Source organism: Microtus pennsylvanicus, chromosome 1, assembly GCF_037038515.1.
Source record: "Microtus pennsylvanicus isolate mMicPen1 chromosome 1, mMicPen1.hap1, whole genome shotgun sequence".
NCBI classification, from domain to species: Eukaryota; Metazoa; Chordata; class Mammalia; order Rodentia; family Cricetidae; genus Microtus; species Microtus pennsylvanicus.
The window spans coordinates 59,514,928-59,530,130 of record NC_134579.1 but is presented as its reverse complement, the minus strand read 5'-3'; the positions used below and the strand labels follow the sequence as shown (position 1 = coordinate 59,530,130).

Genomic DNA, 15,203 nt, shown 5'->3' with positions numbered 1-15,203 from the left:
TGGTCAGTGTTCATAGTGCTAGAAAGTGCTATAAAGACTACTGGAGAAAGGTAATAGTAAATTTCACCTAGCTTGCAATCTTGCAAACTCTAATAATGATCTGCCTACAGGTTATGACCAGAGGGGCAATAGTAGCAGAATATTATGGAAGTAATCAATCTTTTTTTCATTGAATTTAAGGTCCACTCCATGAAATGGAACCTACCTGACAGTGTTAATGAGGACAAGAACCTGAGACAGATAGGTCATGGGGCCTATGGGAAAACCTACTATTATTATTCTGTTAGATGGATACTGAAGTAAAACAACCTCTATACCCATAGAGTGCACAATTCAACCCCTATCAGAGAAGCTGCTTCTTAGAGCAGATGGCAATTAACACAGGCCCACAACTGGACAATGTGTAGAAAATGAGAAGCTTTGGTGCACTCAGCCCTAAATGGGCGCCATTTGTTGTAGTCGGAGACTGCTTGTTCATTCCTTGTCACCCAGACCAGAAATAGTTACACAGAAACAATATTAATTACAACACTGGCCAATAGCTTAGGCATATTTCTAGCTAACTCTTATATCTTAAATTAATCCATTTCTATTAATTTATGTATCACCATGAGGCTCATGGTTTACCAGTAAGGTTCTCCAGTGTCTGTCTCCTTCGATAGCTACATGGTGTCTTTCCAACTCCACCTTCTTTTCTCCTCTATCTCTGCTTGGAATTCCCACCTTGCTCTATTCTGCCCTGCCATAGGCCCAAGCAGCTTCTTTATTCATTAACCAATAAAAGCAACACATATACAGAAGGACTTCCCACATTGTTACCTGTTCCCTCAAAGCTCAGGGAACTATGTAGGAGAGGATGGGGGTGGAGGATGACTTCAAGGAACAGATGCAACAGAGGAGATATACATATGGAGCTCAAAAAGACTGTGATAGCATACACAAGAAGTGCACAAACTCAAGCCAGACAAAATCCAGCCAAGAAGCTAACAGCAATCAATAGTTGCTGATAGAAGATTAACCTAGTTCTCTTCAATAGGGGTGACACTGAGCGTAGTATCAACCATACTCCAGGCAAGCCCCATGCTCAAGAACACAAATGGTACTCCTTGTTTTTTTTTTATGTTGTTTTGGTTTTAGTGGGCCTTTTGTCTTTTGAGAAACTCAGTGTGATGGTGCACACATTAATCCCAACACTCAGGAGGCAGAGGCAGGCAGATCTCTGAATGTAAGGCCAGCCTGAACTACAGATCAAGTTCTAGGACAGTCAGGGATCCACAGAGAAACCCTATCTTGAAAAGAGAGACAGAAGGAAGAGACAGAAAACATGAAGTTGGGAGAGTAAGGAAGTGGAGGAGGAAAAGGGAGAGGAGCAGGGAAAGAATATGGTCAAAATATACTGCATGAAATTCTCACAGAATAAATTCAAAATAAAATAAATCTGTTAAAAAATAAAAGTATTAATAGTAATTATAGGTGACTGATTTAGAGACTTATTTTGCTACATAGCCCTGGCCGACCTGGAACTCACTATGTAGCCCAGGCTGAATCAAACCCACAATAGGTCTCCTGACTCAGCCTCCTGGATACTGAGTTTACAGGTGTGCACCACTATGCTCAGTAGAAAATTTAACCTTACCTCAAGGAAGATAATCATATAGTCAGATAAAAATGTAAATGGATACCCTTACAATCAAATAATTTAAAATAATCTAAAAATCCAATATAGAATGACAATTAAGTAAATAAATTATAGTATACCCATATGACAGAATACAACAATATAAAGATTTCTAAAAATAAAAGTTTAACAATATGTTAAATCCTGATGTGATGAGCTAAAAAAAATTTGAAGCAGGATAAAAACTTATTTTTACCAAGTGACACATAACTACAATCTTAACACTTAGGAAGGCAGAAAAAGAAGGATCATGAGTTGGAGAGCAGATTGGGTTATATCACAAGGTCCTGTGCTGTGGGACAATGGTCTGTACCCTGTCACTTGTATTATTTTTAATAAAATGCTAACTGGCCAGTAGCCAGGCAGGAAGTATAGGCGGGGTGATGGTGACCAGACAGGATGTAGAGGCATGGCAATAGGAATTATGGGAAGAGGAAAGTTTCAGTCTGCAGTCGTCACCCAGACACAGAGAAAGCCAGACACAGAACAAGCAAGATGTGACTGCCTTGCCAAAGAAAGGTACCAAGCCACGTGGCTAACACAGACAAGAATTATGGGCTAATATAAGTTATAAGAGTTAGTAAGAAACCTGAGCTACTAGATGAACCAGGTTTATAATCAATGTAGACCTCTGTGTGTTTTCTTTGGGACTGAAACTGAGGAACTGGGTGGGACAGAAACCTTGGTCAACAGTCCTGTCTTAAAAACCATTTTTAGCCGGGCAGTGGTGGCGCATGCCTTTAATCCCAGCACTCGGGAGGCAGAGGCAGGCGGATCTCTGTGAGTTCGAGACCAGCCTGGTCTACAGAGCTAGTTCCAGGGCAGGCTCCAAAACTATAGAGAAACCCTGTCTCAAAAAAACCAAAAAACAAAACAAAACAAAAAAACAAAAAAACCTTTTTTAGACAAACATATATTCAGAGATTCCTAATAAACCAAATAAATAGATTTCTAGTAAACAGATGTAGAACACAGCTGTCAAAGCCCTAAAAGGTTGTCAGAGGGCTGTTTTTATTTATCAGTAGATAAAAATTGTTTTCTATGGAGAAAAAGTTAACCTCTCTCCCCCAGCCCAGAGTGATTTTTATCATCCAAACCAATTAAAGAGATAAAAGATCAATACCACCACCACCACCACCACCAAGAAACAACTAGGATAAATATCCAATAAACAATGAAGCTTTAACTAATTTATAGACACTCTAATCACCTTAGGATAAATGGTCTCTTTCAACTTAAAAATCATACCGCCCTTTAAAAAAAAAAAGTTTTACTTTGGATTCTTATGGGAGTATATTACAAAACAAAAAAAAAAAAACAAAAAAAAACCAAAAACAAAAAACCAGAAATATGCCTGTATGGAGGCCAAGCAAGGGCTAGTGTGAGGCAGATCTGAGTTCGAGGTCAGGCTGATCTAAGGAGCTAGTTCTAGGACAACTAGGGTTGTTACACAGAGAAACCTTGTCTCGAAAAACAATGAAAAGATAACAGAAACCTCACAGGAAGTCCAAGGAGTGCTCAGCATTTCCTTCCAGCAGCAATTGTAGAGGAAAGAGTTGAAATTAGAATCTAGGGAGACCCGCAAAGACTAAGGGAAGTCCCCAAACATCAACCAACAGGACACTATCAGCCTCTTAAGCAGACCCCTCCTTCAGAAGACTGTCAGGCAATGACCCGAGGCTCAAAATGTCAGGAAGATATTTCCAAAACAATAGAATTCAAACAATAGTTTTCACACATACATTGTAACCAAATGCCCTCACTATCTTTTTAAAGACAAAGATGCTTTATGCTGGGGTCACTCATCTTTTATTTGAGTTAATCAAGTCTCAAGCATTAGCACTCAAGTATCACTTTCAGGATGCTTACCTTATCTGGATCTCACCTGTACTATTTCTTATTTGTCAAATATCAGTCTCTCAACTGGCTGCCTGTATTTTTAATAATAACATCTACAAAATCAGTTTTGAGACATTAGGGTTTTTTCCCCCAAAATCTAAGTTAAAACAAGTAAATTTTTGCTCTATTTATATATATATTAAATAGTTCGGAGGATTGCTTTTTAAACGGTCCTCTGCTTATCAAATCATCTTATACTAATGATAGCACCAAAGTTTAGGAAAACTAACTTGTTACATGTCATTTTGTTAACTTGATAATTGCTGAAATCTGTGAGAATTAGAAGGGAGTAATTTGAGAATTGGCTGCATAATTGTGATGCTAAAGGTAGAGTCAGATTGATTGAACTTAATTGACCATATTAATTGCAATGCTCAGACAGGAGACTGAATGAAAAGGAAGGAAAAGAGTACAAAGGACTACCAGAATTTGTTGTGATGCTTTGCCAGGTCTATCTTCCTCACTAGCAGTCTTTGCTGCTTGCTTCATTGTGAGCACCCGCATGCACACTATGTGTAAAACCTCAAGCTCCACAAGAGACTATGCCCATAACTAGAGACAGGGGTCCTAACACATGCGCAGACGTCAGTAACGTAAGTTCAGATAGGTGAGTATAACTTCCATCTCATAGATGAGAAAACTGAACTCACTTGCTCAAGTTCACCCTAGTACAACAGGACTGATACTTAAGCCTCACATCTCTTCATCACTGGGCTATAACCAGGAAAGCAACAAACAGCAAAAAATAAGTCATACATTTAAAATTTGATTTTCAGTTTAGACAAAGTTTTATAAAGTCCCAGCCTAATTTGAGCTCACTATGTAGTCAAGGCTTACCTTGAATTCCTGATCCTCCTGTCTCCGCCTCCCAAGTGCTGGGATTACGGGCTTCAGTCATAACATGGCTCAGCTATCATTTTAAAATAATAATAAATGGGGACATTTTCTTTGAAAGGCAACACAATATGTTAATGAGAAAGTCAAATCAGGCTGGGGAGATGGCTCAGTGTCTGAAACACTTACTATGCAATCCTGAGGACTCATGCTCAGATCTTAAATTCAGATCACTAGAACTTAAGTGAAGACTATGCAAACCTGGTAATCCCAAAAGAGATGAGTTCTCCCAGGCAGGTCGGGAGATGTGAAAGTTCCAGGTTTCAAAAAGACCCCATCTCAATTAAGTGGAGGGCAATCAGAGAAGACACTGGAAATCAACACCCAACCTTCATCCACACCTGCACACACCAGTGTGCCAACACACATTTTAAAGTACACACAGGCATACTCATGCACTAACGCAATGTGCAAAATAAACAAACAAATAAGTAAACAAGTAAATAAAAAGAAGTCATATTCTCAAGACTTAAATCCAGGCTCTACTACATGCCTGACACATTATCTTGACTTAAGCTTTGCTTTCCAAACCTCAAGTCCCTCAGCTCTGAACTACGGCACGAGTAGACCCTATCTTAGGTGGTTCTCTTTAAGATCTAATAGCCTTCTCCTCCTACACTCATGAAAAGCACCTGGCACTGCCTGTAATTTAAGTATTTTGCTGGGCTTACTATGGACAGGTTACCTACATTCTACAGACCAGGTACATCACACACCTCATGTATGTCTTCCAGGAACCTGTGAGGTTAGGGATTACTTTCACTTTGCTCTGGAGGAAACACAAGTCCCAAAAGTTTAAGTCATCTGTTCAACTCCTAGACGAAGAAGTAGGGGGTGTGGTTCTAACAACTCCATGAAACATTGCCTCTAAACATACCCACACTTCTTAACTGCGCGGAGAGGAAAGTCACAGGAATCTTTGACAGAAGTTTTTCATACACCAACCTAAAAATACTTAAACCTGAGGCAGTCTTTAAAGTACTAAACTGATGTGATCGTCTTGGAAAAGCCCAATGTCTCAATAACTTTGGACACGGTCACGGGTGTCAGGTTCAGTTCCCAACCTTCCTCTACACGCCAGAAGCTAAGTAATGTTTAAGACCCAAGGACGCCGGGCTCTGCCCTAAGTTAAGCACAGGTGGGGCGGGTTCTGAAGAGTTCCACCTGCCCCGAGTGCTGCTGATCCCGGAAGCTAAGCAGCAGGCGACCAAGTCTTACGCAGCTTTTACTAACAAGAGATTCTCAGGCAAGCTACAGTTTGGCCTCCTCCGGAGATCCCCACTTGTGGAGCCAATTGTTCAGATCTCTTTTCTGCCACATAGTGTCGCAAAATACCATTAAACAGGGCCTCAAGGGGTTTCCCAGAGCCAACGTGGGCGATCTCCAACCTCAGTGCCCATTCAGACTCCACAAATAGCAGGGTACGCCACTGGTACAAGCTACCCCGCCCAAAAGGAACCAAGAATGCCACCTCAAGCTCTCTCGGGCCACCTACAAGACCGGGTGAATTCGTGTGCTTCTGACGCCTGGGGCCAAGGAGTCCGCTCACTGGCGGCCCGGGGTGCCCGCACTCCCCATCAGTCGCCCCTACTCCGGCCGCCCATCCTGGGACAGGCCTGCCAAACAGCAACCGCCGCCCGCGCGGCTAGCAGCCTCAGGTCGCAGGGACCCGGGACGCGCACACCCGCCCTCTAAGCTCCGCGGCCAGCGCCGCCCAGCTCCAGCTCGGGCAGTACCGGTTAGGACGAGATGGAACGCCGAGAGAGGCGCGAGCGGCCGGTCAGAGCTCCCGGAGACCCCGAGGAAGCTAGAAAGAGGGGCCGGGCAGTACCTGTCGCGCTGGGACCCGCCGCTCCGAGTGACGTGCCACGCAGTGCATTCTGGGGCTGGGAGTGGCCTCCCCGCGGGGTTGCCCAACGTGGCTGGTGCGGGCGGAGCTCGCGCGGACCAATCGGGCTCTGTGGGAAGCACCCAATGATCCGCCCCCTTCCGAGGCCCGCCCCCGTCCCCGCCCTCTCCAGCGGAGATTGGCAGGTTCTTGTACACCTGCACCCAGAGAATGCCTAGTCTCCTGAGAACAGAATTATGCTGTCCCTCGGAAATAAGGCTAATCTCCTTCACCTGCTCTTTTGTGTCTGGAAGCAGTTTAGTGCGCCACACGGGACAGAGGAAAAGCTCTCTCTGGTGAACAGAGAAAGGACGTTCCCCCGTCAGCCACGACACAAAGAAACTTTTCAAGACAGACGAATGCCCAGTAGCCTCTCCTAGCCTTCTCGAGGTCATGTGTTATTGAACAATACTGCCTGTCTATCAAGTGGCAAGCAGCATGTTAAGCATGTTATACAGGAATGTACACAGTACTCCTTTTAAGGTGTAATAGGAGCAAGAGGCATTAGACTAACATTGTTACAGAAATATACATTGTGATTGGTACAGTGAAGAAAAAATTAATAGGCACAATGATGAATTAATTGAGGAGTGTCAGGGAAGAACTCCCCGAATAAGTGCCTTTTAAGGACAAGGCGTATTAAGGTACCTTTAAGAATGTTCTAGGCCCAGGAAACATGGTTTCTTAGAGTTTGGATTGTTCTAGGAAGATGTGCTGATTGGTATCTGTCAACTAGATACAAACCTTAACATAGACGGAAGAGGGAATCTTAATTGAGAAAATGCCCCCCTAAAATTGGCTTGGGGGCAAGTCTGTAGGAAGTTTCTTTGATTGGTGATTGATGTAGGAGGGCCCAGCTCATTGTGGGTGGTGCCACACCAGGGCAGTTGGTCCTGGCTTGTACAAGAAAGCAGGCTGGGTGCTGGAGAGATGGCTCAGTGCTTAGGAGCACTGGCTGTTCTCCCAGAGGACCTGGGTTCAATTCCCAGCACCCACATGGCCGCTCACAACTGTCTGTAATTCCAGCTCCAGGGGATATGGCATCTTCACACAGACACACATGTAGGCAAAACACCAATACACATAAAATAAAATAAGTAAGTCTTTAAGAAAGAAAAAGGAAAAAAAAGGAAAGCAGACTGAGCAAGAGATGGGAGGAAGCCTGTATCAGCACCCTCCATGGCTTCTACTTGAGTTCTTTCCTCCAGACCCCTCCCTGCCTTCAGTTCCTGCCCTCACTTCCTTTCACAAATGAAATAAGCTTTTTCCATCCCAAGTTTCTTTGGTCACCGTGTTTAAGCTCAGCAATAGAAATCCCAAAACAGGGATGTAGGAACAAGAAGTTTAGGCTGAGATAAAGCAAGGGCTAAACTCTCTTTGGCTACTTTATACACAGTTCAGACTGTACTCAGCAGCAAACTCTAAGAACAATGAGGAGCTAATAAAGACTGTTAAGTGGGATCTTATTTACATACTTTAAAGCTCATTCTACTGTTTCTGAGGAATAGATTGTTGGGGGGCAAGGAGGGTTACAGATGGGCCAGTTTGGAGGCAGTTGTATTGGTCAAGGCCACAAATGATGGCATCTTAAATTAAGATAATGGCAGTAGAGGCAGAAAGAGATGGATACTTTCAAGATATGAATAAATCATAGATGGAATTCATGGGACTTAATGGACTGATTTTTGGAGCAGGTCAAAAAAAGAGGAATATTAAAGATGGTTTCTGAGGTAACTAGATTGGTTCAAAGGCCATTTAGATTCACAAAGAGTAGCAAATGTGTGGGGCTGTGTTAAATTTGAGAGACCTATAAATGGGAATGTCAAGAAGCAGTTTTGGATAAGTATGCCTAGGGCTCAGAGGGAAGATCTGAACTAATTATGCATTTGCCAGTTCTTAGTATGAATTAACATAGAATTCCACTCTGAGATATACTTTCAACAGAAATGGATTCGTGTGTGTGTGTGTGTGTGTGTGTGTGTGTGTGTGTTTAGAATAAATATGTGATAGACTATTCACATAATATAAAGAAAAAGAACAAACAATCCACAGCTATATACAAATCATAAGACTGGCCTAAGCCAGACATAGAAACACATATTACATGACTCACTTATATAATACTTTAAAACCACTATATAGTTATCAAAGACAGGATGTTGGTTACCTTCGGGTGGTATTACTATTAAGATGAAAATTGGTGTTCTTCTTGATCTGGACACTGTTATTCATTGTGACCAATTAACAAAACTTCCTTAAGTTTTTGGTGTATAAAGTTGATGTCTTTAAAGTGTTAGTGGCAATTCAGACACACATATGCCACTATTATCAAACTAAGTCTTGAAGCATGATCATAAGAAAACAAGACCGTGTCTGAGAAACAAGGGCTTGCAGGCATTTTCCAACTCCAACATCGTCACACTGTGTTCATAGAAAGAAGTCAACAAAATCAGGAGCAGAAGAAGAGAGAGCACGAGCAAGGAACTCAAAACAACGAGGGGTGCACCCACACACTGAGACAATGGGGATGTTCTGTAGGGAACTCACCACGGCCAGCTGGCCTGGGTCTGAAAAAGCCTGGGATAAAACCGGACTCTCTGAACATAGCGGACAATGAGGACTACTGAGAACTCAAGAACAATGGCAATGGGTTTTTGATCCTACTGCACGTACTGGCTTTGGGGGAGCCTAGGCAGTTTGGATGCTCACCTTACTAGACCTGGATGGAGGTGGGTGGTCCTTGGACTTCCCACAGGGCAGGGAACCCTGATTGCTCTTTGGGCTGACGAGGGAGGGGGACTTGATTGGGGGAGGGGGAGGGAAATGGGAGGCGGTGGTGGGGAGGAGGCAGAAATCTTTAATAAATAGATCAAAATAAATAAATAATAATTTAAAAAAGAAAAGAAAAGAAGGAAGTCAACAGTCTGATCCTCCAGATTTCCCCAGATTGCTTCCTGGGGTTAATTATGGAAGCACAGGCTAGAAGGGCACCAAGCAGAGTTACAGCCTCACAGTAAGGAGGGGTGGAAATTAGAATTAAAAGAGCTTTAAATTGAGAGCAGAATACCAGGGAAAGAGGGCCGGAAGTACACATGAAGGTTCCCTTGGGCCTGCGTGTGGGCTTAAGGCGCACCTCTGAGACTGGCAAAGAGCAGCTACTAAGAAATTTAAACTGAAACAACCACTAGAGTTTCGGAGGATTCAGAAACATGCAAGATCTGACTAATGAGGCCAGGAAAAGAAAAAACTCATTAGAAACGTAAAGCGTTTGGTAGAGAGACCGGAGACAAGCCACACTTTGGAAATAAGGCTAATTATCCCCCAAATAACACTGAAAAACTGCTCCTCAAATCATTCAAGTACTTGTCTACAAGAAATTTAAGTCTTAAAAGAAAGACGGGATGGAGAGGTGACTCAGCAGCTAAAGGCAATCTGCTCTTGCAGAGGACCTGGGTTTTGGTTCCCAGCACATACACGGTAGTTTTTCTTTTAAGCAGTTTAGACACTGCTGAAAGTCAAAAAAACAAAACAAAACAACAATAACAACAAAACAGTGCAAAAATTATCTCTATTTCCACACAAAATTGGAGAGATGGCGCAATCAGCATAGGCTCTTGCTGTGAAGGCTTGATGGGATGAATTAGAATCCTGGGACCCATGTAAAGATGGAAGGAGAGAACTGATCCACAAGTTGCCCTTCGACCTACACGCGTGCATATGCGCGCGCGCACACACACACACACACACACACACACAGTATACATATAGACTAATGTTAGCTGGGCCTGGTGGCACATTCTTTTAATCCCAGCACTTGGGAGGCAGAGTTAGACACATCTTTCTCGGTTTCAGAGCCTGGTCTAAATAGTGAATTCCAGACCAGCTTGGACTACATAGTGAAATTTTGTCTTGAAACAAAGAAGCAAATAAATAGCACAAGAAACTAACAAAGAAATAGATCTATACTGCAAATAGAATCCAAAGATAACAAGTAATACTGACTTCACACTTCACATCAGAAAGAAAGCCAAACAGCAGAACAAAGTCTAAAGTTCTGAAAAACACTGTCAACCTCAAATTTTCTGTCTGACAAAATTCCCTCAAAAAAATGAATAGAAGGGCTGGAGAGATGGCTCAGTGGTTAAGAGCATTGCCTGCTCTTCCAAAGGTCCTGAGTTCAATTCCCAGCAACCACATGGTGGCTCACAACCATCTGTAGGGAGGTCTGGCGCCCTCTTCTGGCCTTCAGGCATACAGACAAAATATTGTATACAGAATAAATAAATAAATAATTTTTAAAAAATGAATAGGAAATAATGACGTCTGGCAAACAAAGAAAAATGAGAGAATTTGTTGTTGCAATACCTGAAATTCAATGAATGTTAACATTGTCCAGACTAGGCATGGTGGCACATACTGTTAATCACAGTACCTAAGAGGTGGAGACAGGAGGATTGGGAGTTCCTGGTCAGTTTCAGTTACATACCCACCAACTTTTTATAAAAAAAAAAAAAAAGAAAGAAAAGCTTTCAATTTAAATAAAAATGATTCTAAGCAGAAACTCAAAAAGAACCCAAAATAGGACTGGAGAGAAGGCTCAGTAGTGAAGAGAACTTGTTGTTGCAGAGGACCGGGTTCAGTTCCCAGCACTCACATGGCAGTTTTCAGCCATCCATAAATCCAGTCCAGGGAATCCAGTGCCCTCTTTACACCCCCACAGGCACCAGGCATGAGCATGGTGCACAGACAAACACGTGAACAAAATACTCATACACAAAATAAATCAAGACAAATAAGAACCAAAAATAATCATGTGAAACTAACAATTATTATGAAATTATTATAGAAATCTACATAAAGGTTCTTTAGAATTTTTTCTAATATAATCAGCCATTTAAATTAAATATATGTCAGCATCCTTACAAAGGAATGGGTAAGATACTTGTAGCTCAGCATCTATGGAGACTAGTGATGAGACCACCAGGGCCCTGTAACCCAAAGATGCTCAAGTCCTTTATGTAAAACGTGCATATCCTCTTTACACTTTAAATATCTCTAGTTTACTTACAATAACTTATACAGAAAGGTCACATGGCTAGCTACTAAAACTTGTTGTTTGGAGAATAAAACTATACATACTTAGTATGATGAAATTTCCACCTAAATATCTCAACTTTGCGATTGGTTGAATCCATGGGTGCAGGGTCTACAAGTATGGAAACTTGAGTGATACAAAATTCTTATGATACACATAAAGTGATACAATATTATTTGAATATGGACTATAATACAAGTAAAATAGAGGTACCCAAAAGCTTATTAGTTGTTAAATGAAGTTCCAGAGACTAGAGATATAGTGCAGAGGTTAAGAGTACTTGTTGCTCTTGTATAGGACCTTCTATAGAACACGAGTTTATATGGCAGCTGGCAATCATATAAACTCCTGTTTCATGGGCTCTGATGCCCTTTTCTGGCCTCCTAGACAATATGTGCATGTGGTACACAAACACAAAGACAAAATACCTTTACACATAAAATAAGAATAAATCCTTGTTTTAATAGAGTACCATAAATAACTCAGAAGAAGACAAGAATGTTGGTCATGGTGGTTCATGCTTGTAATTCCAGCACACAGGAGGCTGAGCAGAAAGGTTGTCACAAGTTCAAGGTCAACCTGAGCTGTACAGTGAGGTCTAGGCCACCCTAAGATACACAATGCAACCCTGCCCCATTCCTCCCAAAAACAAAATAGGGGAAACTGGAGTAAAACCCAATTCGAGCAGATATAAATCTGATATACTCAATCTCAACCACATAGACAGTTTATATGAAATATAAAAGCTCTCAACACTACAAGTAAAAAGGAAATGTTACTACGTTGTATTTTTAAAGGCACAACTCAACTTATACTATATAAGAGATCTGCTTTAACAATGACAGCATAGCTATGCTAACAATGAAAACTTTTTTTGTGTGTTTTTTTTGGGACAGGGTTTCTCTGTGGTTTTGGAGCCTGTCCTGGAACTAGCTCTTGTAGACCAGGCTGGTCTCGAACTCACAGAGATCCGCCTGCCTCTGCGTCCAGAGAACTTTTTTTTTATTGAAAGAAAAAAAAAGAGAAATTCCCGCCTCCTCCCCCCTCCTCCCACTCTTCTCCTCCTCCCCCTACTCCTCTCCCCCTCCCTCTCCAGTCCAGAGAGCAGTCAGGGTTCCCTGCCCTGTGGAAAGTCCAAGGTCCTCCCCACTCCATCCAGGTCTAGGAAGGTGAACATCCAGACTGGTTAGGCTCCCACAAAGCCAGAACAAGAAGTAGGATCAAAATCCAGTGCCATTGTCTTTGGCTTCTCATCAGCCCTCATTGTCCGCCACGTTCAAAGAGTCTGGTTTTATTCCATGCTTTTTCAGTCACAGTCCAGCTGGCCTTGGTGAGCTTCCAATAGATCAGCCCCACTGTCTCCGTGGGTGGGTGCACCCCTCGTGAACTCTTTTTAAGAAAGGAAAACCCAATAGCTAAACAAAATAAAGTGAAATTAGCCATGTTAATATCAAAGGGAACATGCACGAGAACTGAGAACACCAGGTCGAAGAGTGAAAAGAAAAGCGCATAGAACAGACACCCATAAACTAAAAGGAGAAACTAACACCAGATTATCAACGGAGATTTCAGTATGAATCCTTCTCTAGTGATGGAGGAAGTAGATGAAAGTCAGTAAGGATGTTAAAAATGAACAATTTACTGTGGTGGCGTCTGTGGAATACTTCACTAGACAGCAGCCAAACTCAAGTTCCTTTCAAGTGCACTTACAATATTTCCCTTGGTGATCACATTCAGGGACACAAAAATAATTTTAAGAAACATGTGAAAGGCACATTCCCTGCCAGGAGTTTGGGATAATGCAAGTATATGAATCTTTTAGCGGGTATTGAATGACCCAGTGACTTTTTTTTTAAAAAAAAAATTTAATCGTATTGTGTGTGAGTGTGAGCCACAGTGAAGACTTAGAGAAGCTGGTCTTCTCTTTCCACCACATGGGGCTTGGGATTGAATTCAGTTTTGATGTCGGGCACCTTTACCCACTGAGCCATCTCACCACCCATAGCGTAGAGATTTTCTTCCCAGTTCATTGTTTTTTAATTTTACCTCAAAGGGAAAATGAAAAGACTTATAATTACTGAATTCTACTTAGAAATTCTGGAACTCTTCTCTGTATTTTCTTGGACTAAGCAAATGAGTACACACATGGGGGAAATAGCTGGGTCTCTTGTGTTAGGAAAAAGAATTAAAAATAAGTTTTTTTTAAATGCCACCTTCGGTTAAAAATAAAAAAAAAATTTAAAAACACTAACAGAAATTAGAGGTGGTGCCATACTCTCAGGGCTAGGGCAGAGAAAGGACCATGTGAGTCTAGGTCATTGTGTGTCAAAAGTAAGGAAATGACAAGAGACAAGAGATGATGGGGACGTCCCAGAGGACATGACCTTTCGCAGCTCAGTTCTTAGACAATGTGAACATTTCCTTAAATAACAGTTGCAATGTTTACAAACCAGCAAAGGGGGCAAATACCATAACTATCACAGTGAACTCTGGGAGGTGCTTCAACTCACTTCTCCGGGAATGAAGTGGCCCTCTCTTCCAAAGGGGAGGTAGCAAGATGGATTACAGCGAACACAGGCAGTACACTCTGAAGACTCACCTGACTTGAAAGTCTACATCCTCCAGACTCACATTCTGAAGTTCTGATCCCCCTGTGAGGGGGGGGTGGCGACTGTATCTTTGGGAGGTAACGGAGGTTAGGGTAGGTTTTGAGGATGGAACCTGTCTCAGGGTTTTCTATTGCTGGGAAGAGATGCCATGATCACAGTAACTCTTAGAAAGGAAACATTTAATTGAGGATTCTCATTCACACTTTCGGAGGTTCAGTCCATTATCATCATGACAGAGAGCGTGATGGTGTGCAGGCAGAAATGCAGACAAAACATGGATACACGTAAAGTAAAATAAATCGATATAAAATAAACATGTTCTATAACTGTAGAAAAATTCAACCAGAAAACAATTATAAAGAAAATAAAGAAGAATTGGCTTTGGACAAAGAAGGGGCATGAATGAAATGAAAAAAATAAAAGCTCTTAAAAAATAAGATAATACCTCAGAGGAAATAAAAGTATAAAACATGTTTACATTTTTTTAAAAAGCTGAGCAATGGCATCGCATGTCTTTAATTCCAGCACTTGGAAGACAGAGTCAGACAGATCTCTGTGAATTCTAGGCCAGTCTGGTCTCAAAGCAAGTTACAGGACAGCCAGAACTGTTATACAGAGAAACCCTATCTTGAAAAAGAAAAAGAAAAAAGATGAGCTCAATTAAAATTTAGACTACAAACTGAGGGAATAGATGTGAAATGTGACAAGAAATGCCAACATGTCAATAAGAATGGAGAACACTCTCATTGCAATAGACAAGGGACTTGGAGAGAGCTTTTACAAACGAACTTTAAGTGGCCAACAAATATTTAATGAGAATTAAAGGAAAATTAAATGTCTTTCCTTTCCAGTGGAAGTTGTGTTTCAGAATAAACAATCCTTGAGGAGGGACCGCTGTACTTAACAGAACAATGGTATGTACCATACCCGGAAATAGAGAATGGGAAAATCATCATTTCTGAGCTAGTTAGAAACAAACCTAAGCTATTAGTCGAGCTTTCATAATCAATAATAAGTTTATGTGTCATTTTTTGGGGGTGGGTGGGGAAGCTGGCTGGCAGGACAGAGAAAAGCTCCCTGCCCACTCATGTACCTGAACATGCGCAGTCACATACACAGGTAAACACAAAAACTCCCCAG

The 15,203-nt window shown here is 41.7% G+C and overlaps 1 protein-coding gene across 2 annotated transcripts in view; it reads right to left on the bottom strand.

Moving 5' to 3' along the window:
* The window catches only part of Sec22a (SEC22 homolog A, vesicle trafficking protein), a 60,727-nt gene extending 54,385 nt beyond the window's left edge, over window positions 1-6,342 (bottom strand). The window contains exon 1 of one of the 2 annotated variants that reach the window (XM_075965363.1): window positions 6,303-6,342. The gene's annotated coding sequence lies outside the window, so the exon portion shown is untranslated. Of the gene's footprint in view, window positions 1-6,207; window positions 6,279-6,302 lie in introns of those variants that run through there. The other variant, XM_075965370.1, reaches the window with a different exon arrangement.
* Between the last annotated feature and the right edge of the window lie 8,861 nt (window positions 6,343-15,203).